At 36.0% G+C, this 16203-nt stretch overlaps 1 protein-coding gene across 2 annotated transcripts in view; it reads right to left on the bottom strand.

Annotated features, from left to right (window-relative positions):
* Window positions 1-16203, bottom strand: part of LOC145668256 (colorectal mutant cancer protein) — a 500739-nt gene that overhangs the window by 284027 nt on the left and 200509 nt on the right. The window lies entirely within an intron of this gene.

The following is a 16203-nucleotide window of genomic DNA, read 5'->3' as shown; positions in this document are numbered from 1 at the left end:
ATATATATATGTGTGTGTGTGTGTGTGTGTGTGTGTTGTGCGTGCGGTTCTGTTAAATGATCTAATTTATCCTATTTTGCTTTATACGCATTTATTTTTCAATCTTTTTCTCCTACGAGGTAGATTAACAAGACTTTTTTTTTTTTTTTTACTGTTTCCTTGTTCCATACAACTTGCATAATTCATAGTCGTTTATCATTGATTCCCATAGCTACAAATCAAACAATTTCAATCTCCAATTTCCAAATTTAATCTATGACACCCTCAAACTATACATTTTCGTCTCAAAATTAATTTGTATGGTTCAATCTCGCTCTCTCTCCTTCTCTAAAAGAAAGAAAAAAAATAATAAAATTTGCCTAAATGTCAGTTTGTCGTTGTGCTTTGACATCGAACAAACGAATATGAATAATGCATTTTGCCTTCATAAATTAAATGAGATATGCGGAAACTGTTTAGAGACCTCAAATTGTTTGATCAATATTGATAGCGAAACAAATGTTGAAATAACAACGAAAAGATACACAAAAGCTGATGACTCCACAGAATGGTTAATTAACTTACCTATTTCATTTCATATATAAACAATGACGTAATTGGACGAATACTTCCGAATATAGTCATCTTTTATGACTACATGTCTTAATGATACAGTAAAACATGTCCTTAGCAGAAGCGAATGGGGCTCGTAGAAATTCCGTTAAAATAGATTTCCGGTTAACGAAGGTAGATCTGAGCACAACAAAATCATATAATGGACATACTAAGATAAAATAAGATGCTGCACGTACCTTAGTCAATTTACAGTAATTATTTCTCCTACGAGTTAATACACGCAAATCTTACAGTGAACAGAAAAAATACTGTCTGTACACACATTAACTTTTATTTCTTCCAATAGTAAAGGAATTTTCTGTACATTGCTTGTCTGCTTGACTTTCCACACACTTACTTTAGTCTGGCAAACCACACTAAGCATGTCAGAGTCATTTCGACGTAAGGTAAATTGTTGCGTGTTCTATAAACTTTTGATTAAGTCTTTAGCCTACACTTTTCTTCCAACTCTACTCCATATTTCTCTTTTATCTCCACCTCCTCTTCTATTTTCAGACTTTCCGTATAATTCTCAACTAAAACATCTATATCGGTTATGTCCGTTTCGTTTTGAACATAATATATATTGTTACTATTCAGCCGGTTTACACCGGTTCGGTAGAATCGGTTGTTAAAATATTTCGAGTTTACAGAACCGTTTGTTATACCCAGACATAACAGTAAATTTTAACCAATTATACCTACCAACAGTAAATTTTAGTTAACTATCTTTGTTTTTAGAAATTCTTACAGCTACAGGTTAAACTTATGATCTTTCAGAACAAGGTATACGAGTTTATTTCTCAACCTTAAATGCTCAGTATCAAGACTGAGAACTGAATTTTTCCGAATTCCGGAACTTTTCCGAAATCAAGAAATTGAAATTTCCGATTCTGGAATATTAGTGATGGCCAAAGAGAGAGAGAGAGAACAGGTGTCAAAAAATTAGAATAGCACTACTATATATATAACCTCTCATATGATGTCTAAAAAAATTTTAAACGCTATTTTCTGGAACTTGATATTTTACGATAAAAGTTTCATTTTGATTTTCGTTGGTGTTGTGTAATGAAGGTAATTTAACATGTTTTTCACCCCTAAAATCATATGACCGTGAACTACTTCCGTTCAATAAAGGGTCAGTTAAAGGCAAGTTTTACTATACAAGAAATATTTGAATATATATATATATATATATATATATATATATATATATATATATATATATATATATATATATATATATATATCACCTATTATCAGTGGCGGCCTCTGAGGCAGTGACGCCGTGACATGTCACTGCCTTGAGAGGTAGAAGATTCAGAATACTAAAAGAAAGCGAGTTAAATATCATAACTGCTTCTGAATTTCTTCCTTTTTTCTGCCCGCTGCCGTATCTGTTTAGTCGCAAGACCTAGCGCGAAAAACCTGGCGGTGGCAACTCTGCTTCGGTGACTGTCACCAGGCCCTTGCTTCTGAATACTGCTTGGCATAGTGGTATCACCATATACGCGCCCTATCAGCTGTGTACGGGAAAAGGCTTTCCATTGCTTCTAGCTCGTGACAACGAAAGCTTGTCACGCAGAATCCGAAAGCAGCCGATATTTCACGATCTCATATACACTGCTTGGGGGTTGCCGCGGGTTTCTCACACCAGGTGGAATTTTCAGTCTCGTGGAGTAAATACAGTTTACGAGTATCGAAAAGATGTAATTGATGTTATGTTAGCAATAGAAAACTGTGAAGATATAACATTACAAACCACTTAACTCAATCTTCCGCGTACAAGCTATTATTAAATGAAGAAAATTTCGTATTTTGGTTGACTTTTTTCCACAAGATTATGCCACACGTAGAAACTATTTTCAGCCAACTACAGAAGAAATGTACTGATCCTGTCAAGGTTCGAAAACATCTGCATAATTTTCAACTTGGTATGCAGTCAGTCAGAGAACAAATTGACATTATTCAGGAAGTAGAAACCGAATTAGAAACTGCAAGAGAATGTGCAAAAATATGGCGAAGTGAGGCGTTCTATAACGACAAAAAAAGACAAGCATTAGAAGTTTGTGATGCAATCCTAGTGGAGATCAAATCTAGATTTCACTTCACTGAGCACATTGTAGCTACGAGATTATTTGCTGTAGAAGAATTTGACAATTACAAAAAGGAGTGAGTTCCCCGATAATTATCTCAGTGAGATGGTTAAAAAATATCCCTTCTTGGAGGAAAAGAAATTAAAAAGCGAACTTCAAGTGGGCTATTCGAGACGCGAACTGAGAATGGTGTCTGGCGCGGTGTCATTCTTAATGTTCATTATAGACGATGAATTGTTCGACACGTTTCAAGAAACAGTTAAACTCTTAAAGTTATTGATAACTATGCCAATGTCAACAGCAGAAGCAGAGAGATATTTCTCGATGTTGAACAGAATAAAAACTTTCCTAAGAAATACCATGAAAGAGGAAAGATTAACTGCGTTAGGCATGTTGTTATGTGAAAAGACATTCGTTAATGAGATAGATAATTTTAACAAAAAAAAAAACAAAAAAAAAAATTATCGACGCCTTTTCCAGCAAGAAAAATCGTCGCATGGAGTTTCAGTATCGTGCATCTTAACTAGTCAACCAAACGTGTTCAGTTGAAACTTCGAAGAGAATAAACAGTGCAAGTGAAGTGTTTCTTTTTAAACAGTGTACTCGTGTTTTATTCAATATCAGTGTATATGTGTCTTTTTTATCAACAAGATAAATAACAAACTTACTTAAATAAGAGGATCTCAAGATTTATTCCCCAAATTTGATTTCTGAATTCACTTCAATATATAACTGACTGGCATGAAGAAGAATTGAATTTCAGTGAAAGAAGCAAGAGAACCAGTACCTACCTGATTACTGATAATGTAAGCACAATCGATTATAATTAAATTGAAATTCTATATATGCTCTAATAATAATAATAATAATAATAATAATAATAATAATAATAATAATAATAATAATAATAATATAGTTCTGTCACTACCTAATAAATTGTCACCAGCCGCCACTGCCTATTATTATGATTATATTGACAGTATACAATTTTTCTAAAACTCGCTCATTGCTATATGTAATATGGGCTTCATTTAAGTAACGATGACATCGTCACATCTCAGTTTAGTGTAGGTAGCTATAGTATTCTTACAGTTATAAAATTTAAGTATGTATATACATGCTACATATTCAATCTTTTGCCAATTAGGCCTATTTTGGAATGAGCACTAATTGTAATATGTTATATATACAAGAAGTAGTCCTGACTGACTAATCAATGCCCAGGCCAAACTGCTTAAGCTAGTAACTTGAAATTTGGACAGTGCATAGAATGAATAACATAAAGTACCACTAGGAAGGCTTTTGGGAAATTTGACAGGGAAGGGGCAAAATGGGGGTCCCCGTTGATATAACAAGATGTCATTATCTCGGAATTCAACACAAGATCTACATCAGAAGAAAAAGATTTTGTAAAATGCGTATAATTAATAAATGTAAGGTTGAAGAATAATGTTATTATAATTTTAAGCTGGTCACGTAAAAAAAAAAAAAAAAAAAAAAAAATTAGTATGCACAAATACATACTAAATGAATAATAATAAATGTAGTATAACTATGTAATTGATTTTCTTTTAAAAAAATGAAATTCCAGTTTATGCCAGTATTTTTGCAACTACATCAAAACATTACAGAATAGCTGCAAAATTGCTGGTTAAAATAAACCGAGCTCGAGTTTCTTTTGTTTTTAGCCATGTTCGCTTTTCTTTTTCTCTCTTTTGTTTTTCAGCAAAAATGCACTAGACAGTAGCTAATTCTAATTAATGCTTCCTTTTCTTCTAGTAACAATTGACATATAAATGTGCATGTAGCAGGAATAGTTGGTGTTGATCGCCAATAGATAGATTTACATTGAATCGGAAAAGCGTCCATAGAAATTAGGCTCACCCTTGCTTATGTAATTCACTAAATTCACAGTCCATTAACGAGCTCTCAATTCCTCTCCCGGCTCCCCCCTGGTTCCTGTTACACTCCATAGATTCAAATGGTTAAAACAATCAATACTGAACAAAAACGGAAGACCAATGCAATGAGTTGCTGCAAACAGAAACTGAGAGAGGAATGGGAAAATGTTTGCTTCAACACACAAAATATTTTTTATTCCTCTATGCAAGCTCACTTCATTCGAGTAACAAAGCACAACTTTCCATAGTACATCAAATGTATGAAGGATTTCAGAAATATTTTCTTTAGTCAGCAGATAAAACACATATATACATGTTCCTATATATTCTTTTACATGTAAGATCTTCGTAATTAATTTATTTAATTAATAATAGAAACATCCACGAATATGTTCACTGGATCCGGATCAGGCCCGTATCCACAACGGGGGGCAAGGGGGGCCGGGGGCCCCCTAAATTTTGGCTAGCCCCCATAGACTTTCACGGTAGGCTTGCAAATGAACTATAATATGGTGATGAAGTATAATATGATAGGGGCGCCCCCCCCCCAACTTCTACCGCCATCCCCTAAATTTTTGGGCTGGCTATGGGCCTGATCCAAATCAGTGCCGGATTTAGGTTTGGTGGGGCACTAAGCTGTTGAAAGTTATGGGGCCCTTTATGTATGCAGATGAAGATAGGCACCCTATATACACAAATGAAGAAACTAGTGATATTTTATGAAGCAAAGAGCCTACACAACACAAAGAATTGTTGTTATATTTAGATTTTATTTTATGTATTGTTTTCCTTATAATTTGGAAATGTACATTCAGTTTTTTCCTTTAATTTTTGGGGATCCCACGATAGTGGGGACCTAAGCTATAACTTGTTTAGCGTATACGATTCCCCCGGATCCGGATTCCCCCTCTCCTCTTCAACAAAATTTGTGGCAGCACGCCTGCTTACTGCCAGTACATTTTAATAAAACTTTTCAAAAATATATCTGGAAGTTTCTGATTACTTCTACAGTTATTAACCTGGAAACTATGTCCATATCAACTCATTTAATCAACATGTCTAATTTGTACGGTAATTTTCCCCTCATTCTGTTTCAAATATTACAAATGATAGGTCAAATTATATGAAATGGGACTAATTATTAGCTGATTTATTATAAAAAGTAACTTAATTTATTTTATAATGCATCCAGAACAGAAAAAGTATTAAGAATAATTTGTGAGACAAATATATGTGCCGCACCATACACCTTCTTTAAATTTGGATTCTTCCATTGGTAAGTTGATCTGAATGAAGCAATGTTTATAGGGTGTTAAAGAACTATACAGATATGTACGAAAGAAAATCGAAAAGTCTTTGCGTCTACTAATTTATTGCCAGATTATAAACCATGAAAAAAAAAAAAAAAAAAAAAGAGATATACAGTCTGCGCACCTTTGTCTATCTTTTCACATGTGTCGGATGCTGCACAATCTTCAACCCCCAAGAGGAAGTTTGGTGATTATTTTGTTCGCCACGTACGGTTTTGTGTTGTCATTGAGAAAAACCACATCGTTAAGATCCTAAATAATCTAATAATTTTTCTAATGACTGCTCGCAGATGAAAAGTGTGCGACAATAGTGTTCTGCGTTGATGGTTTCACTTCTAGGAAGATAATCCAGTAAAAGTGGTCCCCGACTGTTCCAAAACACTGTGAGCACAAGTCTACCGGTCGATGGTGTTGTAGGTAATTTCTTGCGGTGAGGCGGGATATTTGCACACCATCAATCCGCTCCTGTTTTGACTCGGGAGTGTATTCCAGTATCTAGTTTCGTCGCCAATAACAATGAGGTCCAATAACCTGTCGCCCTCCTCGACGTAATGCTGCAAATTGTTCAGTGATATGACAATTCACTTGCTGTTAGACATCATTTAGAAGCTTAGGAACCCAAAGATTCCTGGCAATGTCCTCCAGATGAACACGTCGATCTGCTTTCACCATTCGTTAACATGCATAATGTTGTACGGTGTCAGCGAGGAACGAGGTAAGCCCGATCGCTCATTCTTGTGGACATTCTCGTCCATTTTGAAACTCTTTCCACCCTACTACACACTGCTTTACACAAAGTCCCATAAAATACCGTCTCCATTTCTTTATGAATATATGTGGCTGTGTATGTTTTCTTGTATCATACAAAACGAATAACATATCGCCAGTTGACAAGCCAACATGTAGATCATTTTCAAGAAGTACCAATCTGTTCCTATGCTTAGATTTCATTATTTTCTTTGCATTGTGGAAAATGATAATTCATATAAGTGTGACGCTGAAAATGACAGCAAAACTTTAACGGACGTTTTTGTGATTGTAGGCTGATGTTGTGCATAAATCCAGAAGGGCTGAACTGGAGTTTCTAGAACTTTTTTCATAGTAGAATTGAATGATCATGACAAGTCTGACAAATATTTTTTTCACTGGGAGTTATGTTAGTGACAATTTATGTGTTCTTACCAGATGTACCAGATTTAATCAGTTATTGAAAAAAATACAAAGTTATCCATCTACGATGTCTTACGCTTTACTTTAAGCCGCAAACTAATTGTGATCGTCTTGCTCTTGTTCCTAACTTAGTCTCCGGCAAGCTACGTCATGACACAGTTAGCAGCCACCAAAGCAATATAAGGAATCTGAGAATTCAAGAGCCGTGGTTTCCAAACTGCTGTTTCTAAGGTCGATTCAAATATTGTGTTTTATTCTTCTTACTATATTTTATATATCGTTTCCACACATTTTACACAATAAAAAATGTTTCTCGCTTTCTCAATGACATAAAACTATTTTAAAATTCTAAAATTTCCTGACATACCTCATGGGACTCAGTGACATAGTAGTATGCCGCGACACGGGTTGGAACAACTTTTTTTATGGTATAATTCACGTTCTTTCACGTACAAGCGTGAAAAGATACATCGCAGTGCGAATTCCTCCAAATATAAAGAACCGTGGACCTGGCGATACCTGACATTTCCGATTTCCCATTTACGGATTACGTGTTCACTGCTCTCAAAATTTACTTTCTGCCTACATTAAACCCACCTTTAACCTTTCAACGCCGGCCAGGGATTCTGATCAAACCGTAGACTCTCTAGTGACCTCCCTAATGATCACAGTCATGATTCAGACATCGTTGAAAAGCTTATGGATCACAAATTCCAGCGAGTTAACACTTGTGTAATTCTCACTTTATTCGTAGAAGAAGATGAAGAAGAGAGAGAAAAATCCGGAAAAATACAAATAACAGAATTTAGGAGGCCCTGGCAATCCTTACAATCAGCCTACACCAACAACATTAAGCTCATGTGTACGCAACACACTTGTGGTAATAATATGCAAAAATTATAGCCATTGCTGCAATACAAAGCGAGATAAAAAAAAAAAAAATCAGAACCAAATATTTTCAAGAGGCGGTTCCAGACTTTCACGGGATGAGTGAGGATGGGGATGGAAGAGGATGGTTGACAAGACTGTTTCTGCTTAGTTATTTGGAATTCGCCGAAGATAAAGTAAATTTGATGTTTTCCACTTGTCAACAATGAACAGAACCCTCCGCCCCAAAAAAAATTGGTTGGTACTTTTAGAAATGAAGAGGGAAGGGGGGAATTTGGGGGGGAAATAAATCATGTGACATTTTTCTTCCTACAAGCAATTATTGTGAGTGTGTGCGTGCGTGTGTGTACACGAAAATAGAATTATTGTGTTATACTGAACAGAAAAGAATAATGAATTAATTTTGTTGGAAAAAATAAAATAAAAAATCTGTGGAAGAACGATTAATTGAATTTCACATTCGCACCCTCCCCCCACCATAGAACCACGTTATGTGTACACTATTTTCTTCAGTATTGTCCGTAAAACAAACCACAACAAGAATTATGATTTTACACCAGTTCAGTGAGAATATGTATCTTATCTTATATAAAACCGTCCAGAAAATAAATGTAATTTTCGTTAAGAAAAATCAATGCCCACCCCCTATTTTACACGCATAATCAACAAGTACTTTTGCAGGGTATTAGCGTGTAGTGGACTACTTCATTGTCTCGCATACCAATTTTCAGGTGTACGTCAATAGGCGTTAAAAGGTTAAGTCCGAGTTTATCTTGAAATTCTGTTGAGAGATGTCCTCCATCCATTGCACATTGCTGAAATATGCATTTTTGAAAACCGTATGCGTGGCTTTCTTTAACGCCAACATCGACCGCCAGTCCATGGTTCCTCGTGTTTGAAATAAAGCATTTCCAATTCATGTTTTCTATGCTTTTGGACGACCCTAGTTCTCAGACTGCACACTTTTCCCCAAAGGATCATATGAATATTTCTCTTTTATTTTGATGTAAGAAATCATCTTTTACAGTATGTCGGTATAGTTTATTAATACCCTATGTATGTATAATATATTAAAAGGGTTATCTGAAATTAAGTTACCAATATAAAAAAAAAAAAAATATGCACTGATAAATTAAATGATACATTTCTGGAACATTTAGTTATATTTCGCATAATTAAAAATAGTGGATAATTTAACATCATATGACATTTCACAGACAGTATATATCTTATATGACATTATTTCAGTGCATTTCACTTATCAAATGCAAATTAATGTGTAACAAGGATGTTTAAAAAAAATCTCTATCTTCCTCGAAAACTCCGTACACTAGATAGGAGTTGCAACTACAATTATAGAAAGATCACCTTGTCGCAACTTTTATTAGCTTTACACTACTTCCTTTCCCTCTGTTCGAAAATTAAACTAAATGTAACACGCGAACATATAAAGGGCGCAATTAGACGAATTTACAGGACATTACTACAATATTGCACTTTTAAATTTTAGAGTATTTGGTTACTGAAAACTTTTGTTTTCACGTTAATGTTGAACAACATAAACAGCTGCAAATCTGGTATGCAGAGATCTAAATTTATCAGCCTAGTAGACTCAATTACACGACAATGTGGAGCAGCTTGACGCCCAAGATGTCAAAGGTCAGCAGCGATATTAATTATCACTTAGAAGATTATTACAGACGCTGGGCAAAATCATGTTTATATAGACATGACCTGCATGTATGCGAGAAAATTATCATCTGAAATTAGCCTAATACATGTTATCGTAGGGTAATTTTGAAAATACTTTCTATGTTTCATAAACATAGAAATTTATTTAAAATTTGACAGATAACTTCCCCTGCATCCGATTGCTATTGAGAAAGAATAGGTAAGTGTTTGTTTCTTCTTCCCCTAAATATGTGTGGTATCTAACTCTTACACACGACAAGGATGAAGAGGTAATAATCGTAAGGTCCATACACTACCACCCTCATTTTGACTCCTCCAGTCCTGAAACATTAAGGCTAATGCAAGTTATTAATTTGCGTCTCACAGTGGATTAATTACTTTAGAACTTCCTTTCAGTATTCTTCAATACAACGAATAGCATAACCAGGACAACAAACAATTGTATAAAAATGTACTGTGTATAACTGTTCTACAACGATTTTCGTACCAATTACACGATTTTGATTAAGCTTAGCGCATATACGTATATAGCTTGGAGCTTTTCTTTCCAGCCTTAGAAAATAGTGAACGTAAACAAACCCACCTGATTACAAGTCGGTCGATGACCAGTGATTGATTGGCAACTCCGAAGGATATAGTTAGAAGCTGTCTTATTTGAGGTTTAAGTATCATCCTATCTGCTTCGAACCGAAATCGGTCAAAGCTAATATTATCACCCCTTCCATAATAATAATAATAATAATAATAATAATAATAATAATAATAATAATAATAATAATAATAATAATAATAATAATAATAGTAATAATAAAACATGTTCTCCACAATATTTTTCTTTCATTAAACATGGCTTGTTTGGTGTGTGCTGTCCTGCGTTCGATTTCTGGCGGGGACACCCGGTCGAAAATCTTTTTCAGGCCAGCTCTCCTGAGTAAGGTCTTCCTGGGTTTTAATCACTCATACAAGGCGAATGTTACTTAACATACAAGTCTCAGGCCTTTCTTCCTTCCCTTTCCGCGGGCAGTGTGATCACCGAGGAACGTTATCCCTCATGCGTGACGGGCTAACATGGCCATAGATGCCGAAAGCCCGGAAACCTAATTCCTAATCCTAATCCTACACATGGCGTATGTTTTCTTTAAAGATAAGAAACATGTCTACTGGAAGTGAAACTGACAAAGATTAAGGAAGCGAATCTAACCCCTAAATTGTAACACACCTTTCCACGAGAACTAATCATTCAATTCAATGAATGTCAGTTCTTCACTTCTTTCAGAGTTCGGTAGCCATTGTTGGTTATCTTTTCCGATGATTATCTTATTAGTTAGTGTGATTAATTATTGTATACGAGAACTTTAAAAGCTTAGATAGTTAATATACTTTCTTCTGGTTTTGCGATGAATATATCGTACTCATACGCTTTTGGAACATTAGAAGATGGTTATTGCGAAAGTGAAGAGACAACAAACATGATTTTGAACAGTATAAGAATTCGAGAATGTATGCAAAGTTCAACACTGCAATTTTAGAAAGTATGCATCATTAACTATTCTTATTATCTCAATACAAAAACAAACCAAAATCATAATAATATTTGATATCTAACCTGAAAAGCATCATTACTTCCATCATTACTCCAAACATCATATTCCATGTCCTTTTGAAAAATAACACAAACAACGTGGAAACTGTTTGAAACACTACACTCTTACAAATACACTGAAACCATACGACTACTCGTTAAAAATAAACGTTCTCGATGTTCTTCTTAACAGAAAATGAACTTTTGACTCCTTGCCATGATCTGATTGATGGCCAAGTGTCACGTTTACGAGCATCTTCATTAATGAAATATAGAAACAAAAATATTTTGGGATAAGTATGTAACTTACAATATATATTTCGTATTTATTGCTTAAACTCAGACAACATACGATCTAATAAATTAGCCTAAGGTCTAATAGCATATTATTGTGCTTTATAACACGAAAATTTCGTACTTTTGAAGTAAATGTAGTAAAAGTTCTTATTACATCGGTAGTGCTATACACTCATTCACACATTCTTGCTTTTATATATATTCACATGCTTGGTTGCAGCTGATCCCAGGTCTTGTCTGATAAGTCTCGGTCATCAATCTTTATACTACAGCGTTGCCACATTTCTCCCGTAACTATCAATTTCCACATTCTCTTTCATTTTCATTCATTCACTCTTTCATAAACATTTCAGCTGGCAACGTTGTTTTATGTAATCTGTAAACGTGGATGAACACAAGCACACGACTGACACTGCGCCGGGAAAGAAATGGTGAGGGGAAAAAGGAAAAATATGTCGGCGCCTAACCCATAGCCCATGAATATATTTTGTTACGAAGATATGCGACACTAGCAAATGTCAGGACCTTTTTTCTTTCCTTTGTGGATTTCAAACAGGGCACTAAAAACAAGGGGAAAGTAAACATGAAAAAAAAAAAAAAAAAAGATCTTTAAAAAAAGTTGCGAAAGAGATGGGTCGGCACACGTGAAAACATTATGCTGAATTCATGTACTAGATGCTGGTTCAGATTTAAATACTGTTATTAAAGATTATTACAAATATAACTATGATTTTAACGTGTCCACAGTACATCACACATTGTTTTGAGTTCTTGCAACATTATGGGTACGAGGGACGAGATCTACTATCAACATGGATACAGAAGCACGACCGGGGCTTGAATTCCCTGCAGTTGGCGGGTGCACACATCAATATGCCGGTGGTTCCCTACCATACTATCTCGCCTCCAAGAGAACAGCATTCAGGACCACGCCTCTGGCCCCCGCTATTACAACGAAAACCCCGGCTATCACACACAGCGTATTAAAGCAATGAAACCCGTTATCACATAAAGAACTCCTATCCCAATAAAGAACTACTATCAACGTTACGTTCGCTTTATCTTTACAAACAATTTTAAAGTTATGGGTGCTGCTGCTGGCATGAACACACTTGGATATTATAGAATCCTTGAAAAAAAAAAAGATATTCAGATTAATTTCAATAGGGACGTAGCTCCTCACCTGCCTTCACAACATTTGGGTAAACGCCATAATCAGCAAAATATGGAAAGCCTCAACGGTGCAACAGTCGGGGCACAGGCCACCAAATTAAACTCAGATTTGCTTAGAAACAGATATACTTGCGTAGCGCAACCAGTGTGTTGGCATTACAATAATACTAATAAATAATTAAATTGTGGTATTGCAGTTCGTGAAGATCTCTGACTAGCACACGTTCAACTAGGATACGTGTAGCTATCGCTTAGAGAAGACAGTATTTCTGATTTCCTTCGGCTACAGAATTATATTTCGTTCACTCCCACTTTTTTAAAACTCTTTAATTGGTAAACATCGAGAAATTCCCGCAAAATATTTGATTTGGTTTTATGGTTGAAACATATGTTAATAACCATGATTTCATAACTATTAAAAATATGTTTTTGTATTTTAGATACAAATTACATGATGTTTATCCCCACGTAACTTCCTCTAAAATAGCTAATCACGTGCTGCTAGTGAGCAACATTATCCGTAATGTGGTCAATTATAACTATTTCCTAGAAGGAGTAATTAAGAGCAGTTTCACTGAAATATCTCCCTACATACCAAGAAACAATAAAAGTAATTTTCGCAGAACTCGGGAAATAAAGCTTCTCCAAGACTGAATTTGGCTGACGTCTGCTGACGAAGATTATAACTACTTAAATAAGTGATCTGCAAATGACGTACCGTTTTATGGAAGCAATAATCCCACGCCAAGTAAATAATCACTGAAGGTATCATTCGTGCGTATAACGCAATAGAAAGCGATGTTGCCTGTAGTGATGGAATGGGTCACGGATCATCATGACTTTTATCAGGGTCTGGTCTCGTTTCTCAGACCCGGTCCGACTCGGACTCAGACACTCTGGGTCTTGCTTCTCGGAGAGACTGAACGACCCGTAGGCACCCGAAATATTAGCTCTGGGTTATTGTAGAATTTTATAGTTAACTAATTATGTTTAGGCCTACTACTAGAGGTCGAATATTCACTTGTTTGATTCGCGGTGTTGTCGTCGTTGTGTTCGGGTCTTATCGGCTATCCCCGGGTTTAATGGGTCAGGGGTCTGACTGCCTCTGGGTCTTCTGGATCACAGGTAGGAACGTACGCATGGGGTGGTCCTGAGCTTCGAACCTCTCACCCTCGAAGTCCGGACTTTTCTGTAGTTCGAAGTCAAATTTTAGAGGTGATTTTACAAATTTTAATACAATTTGTCAACATATTGAATTTTGATCCTTCCAAAAAACTTTGGACTCTTCCCGAAATAAATTGCTGACTACGGACCTGGTCAGAGTCACGAACATCGTAGCCCGTTCCATCACTGGTTGTTTTAAACAAGAAAATTAAATGAAATCTTTAAGTTTTACGTCCCACGATATGCCGGTTAGGCTAAAGGAGACTGTGATTATGAAAAATGAATGAAATGATGGAATGAAGGAAATGGGAGGAAACCGGAGAACCCCGAGAAAACCCACGCACACGGTGATTGTCCATCACAAAGTTCACTTCGTGAGAGCTGGGATCGAACCCGGGACTCCACGCACCAGGGGATGAACGCTCTACCACTGAGCCACCGCGGTCCCTCTTTAAACAACAGGGTCAAAGAAATTTTTGAAGGTAATGAAGATCAAACACTTACAAAGTAAGCCAGATTGTATCTACAAAATGCCGTTAAATAAACTAATGATTGTTTCGAGATGTTTCGTTATATGCTAATAATCTGAGTGCTTAGTTTATGACCTAATATTTATCGAGTATTCAAAAATTACTGCACCATACGAAAGGTCTTGAAGAGAACTAATAATTCATTATTAAATAGCATCTTCTGTTTTACTGGTATCCTCGAAAAGAGAATCGAGACGAGTCGTACATTTTTTGAATTCGAGACGAGATTAGAAACTTCATAATTCACGTCTCATTTTCGAAAAGAAACATCGTTTAGTCCAAACGTCGAGGGGTTGGGCGCCCCAACCACATTACAGATGTCGGACGCCATAGGCTGGGTAGATTGGTAAAACAGAAAAGGCAGCGAACTGTGTCAGAAGTAACATCAGACTTTAATGCTGGGGAAAGTACAAGTTTGTCTGAACTAGTGTTGTAAGATTTCCGGAAATTTTGAACCTTTTGGTAAAAAACATTTTTTTCGATTTCTTTCCGGAAAAAGTGAAAAAATAAATAAAAATGTTTGTATTAGGGTAATTTTACTAGTAATATAATCTTTTTCTTTTCAAACACGTGAAAAATACAAGTTCGGAAATTTCAATATTGCGAATATAAAAAAAAGCACTCAAAAATAAAACTATTCCGATTATTATCTAATATTAAAATATTAGGTTTATATGTTTGTCCCCACAGAAAAGTTTATATGTTTGTCTCCAATCCTTTCGACAATGAGATCTAGAAACCCGCAAGTGCTAGGGACGTGCCGTTTTCATTGGTCGATTCCAAATTTCGTGTAAATTGTCCAGTTCTAATTGAATATTAAAAAAAGGCCATTAGTTATATTTATATTGCGAGCAGTGATAATGATTAGAAATAATGTAAGTAAAATGCTAATAGTCACCGCAACAGTGACAAGTGAATTCTTATTAACATGTGTCTATTTCTAATGACAAGAAGATTTTTACTTCGCACATTTTAAATTTTTTTAAAGCATTTTTAACTATCAATAATTTCTTTCCTATGCTTTAAATCCTTTTTGAAATGTGCCTAGGTTGACGATGAAGACGGTGTTCTTTGAAAGTACTTCCTAGTGATATGATTTGTTTCTTGCGGTGACTATTAGCCTTCTACGTACATTATTTCTATGGCCATATCACTAGGAAGTACTTTCAGTGATGCTTTACCTTTTTTAGGGGTACACTGGAAGTACTGAAATTTTTAAAAAAGTAAAGCATCATACCCTACGAGTTATATATTCCAACATCACATAGTTGCATATAGAGGTTGTATAGAGAGTGATTCGAGGAACACAGGGGCAAGTTCCAAGTGATGTGCTGGCCCCCCAACTCGCCGGATCTGAACCCAATCGAACACATCTGGGATGTGATTGAACGTGACGTCAGGGCGCATCGCCCTCCTCCCCGAAATTTACGGGAATTAGGTGACCTGTGTGTGCACATGTGGGGCCAACTCTCTCCAGCGACCTACCAAGGATCATTGCGTCCATGCCAAGACGCGTCGCCGTTGTTATCCGTGCCAAAGTTGGACATACTGACAATTAGGTAAGTAGTCATAATGGTCTGGCTGATGCGTGCGTATATTTTAACTCGTATATTTTGTCTCGACTCAAATCTCGAAACGTCTCGTCTCTAATTCGAGTCGAGTCAAGACAGAAACTGTCGAGTCGAGACAACATTTTCTCGAGACGAGTCGAGACAGGCTTAAAACTCGACTCGACTCGACTCGTGTGCATCCCTAGCTTGGTCCCATCCCAACAAAAATGTCTAGGTACGCGACTGGTCCTTATAC

Source organism: Thermobia domestica, chromosome 13 (assembly GCF_964235325.1).
Source record: "Thermobia domestica chromosome 13, izTheDome1.hap1.1, whole genome shotgun sequence".
Lineage (NCBI taxonomy): Eukaryota > Metazoa > Arthropoda > Insecta > Zygentoma > Lepismatidae > Thermobia > Thermobia domestica.
The sequence above is the reverse complement of the archived record's forward strand: the minus strand, read 5'-3'. Positions and strand labels throughout refer to the sequence as shown.